Raw genomic sequence first — 939 nt, forward strand, 5'->3', positions numbered from 1 at the left:
TACAGTGAATCACCACTTTGATCAGCTCTCCAGGAGGGTTTGGTCTTTGGGTTTCAAGCGGCATTGCAGGAACTGCGTGGCAAAAACCACCTCACTGGTGGTCATGTTCTCCAGACCATGGCTCCGTTGCCACCAGCCTGTCCCGACAGCATGAACACGAATGTCACACGCTGCTGAGGAAGCTGCAAAGATACATAATTCGTCCTCGTAGCCCTCTGCTGGACTCTCCCCAGTAGTTCCCAGTCTGTCTGGAACTGGGGAGCCCAGCACTGGACACACAACTCCAGATGTGGCCTCACCAGGGCAGAGCAGAGGGGGAGGAGAACCTCCCTCGACCTGCTGGCCACGCTCTTCTCCGTGCACCCCAGGACACCGTTGGCCGCCTTGGCCACGAGGGCACGCTGCTGGTCATGGAGAGCTTGTTGTCCACCAGGACATCCAGGCCCTTCTCCGCAGCGCTGCTTCCCAGCAGGTCACCCCCACCCTGTCCTGGTGCTGGGGTTATTCCTCCCTGGGTGCAGGACCCTCCACTTGCCCTTGTTGAATTCCATTGGGTTCCTCTCCGCCCAACTCTCCAGCCTGCCCAGGTCTGGCTGAATGGCAGCGCAGCCTCCTGCTCTGTCGGCCTCTCCTCCCAGTTTGGGATCGCCAGCAAACGTGCTGAGGGCACACTCTGTCCCCTGTTCCAGGTCAGTGATGAAGATGTTGAACAAGACCGGACCCAGCACTGACCCCTGGGGCACACCACTCACTACAGGCCTCCAGCGAGACTCTGCACCGCTGATCACAACCCTCTGGGCTCTGCCGTTCAGCCAGTTGTCAACCCACCTCACCTTTAACAGCATCACAGACAGAACAGCTACTGCTCTGAGGACTAGCTCAGTTTACCAATAAGGGGTCAACAAGGGAAGGATAATCCCAAAAAGCAAAGCAGCACAG

The sequence above is a fragment of the Balearica regulorum genome, chromosome 3 (assembly GCF_011004875.1).
Source record: "Balearica regulorum gibbericeps isolate bBalReg1 chromosome 3, bBalReg1.pri, whole genome shotgun sequence".
Taxonomy (NCBI): Eukaryota; Metazoa; Chordata; class Aves; order Gruiformes; family Gruidae; genus Balearica; species Balearica regulorum.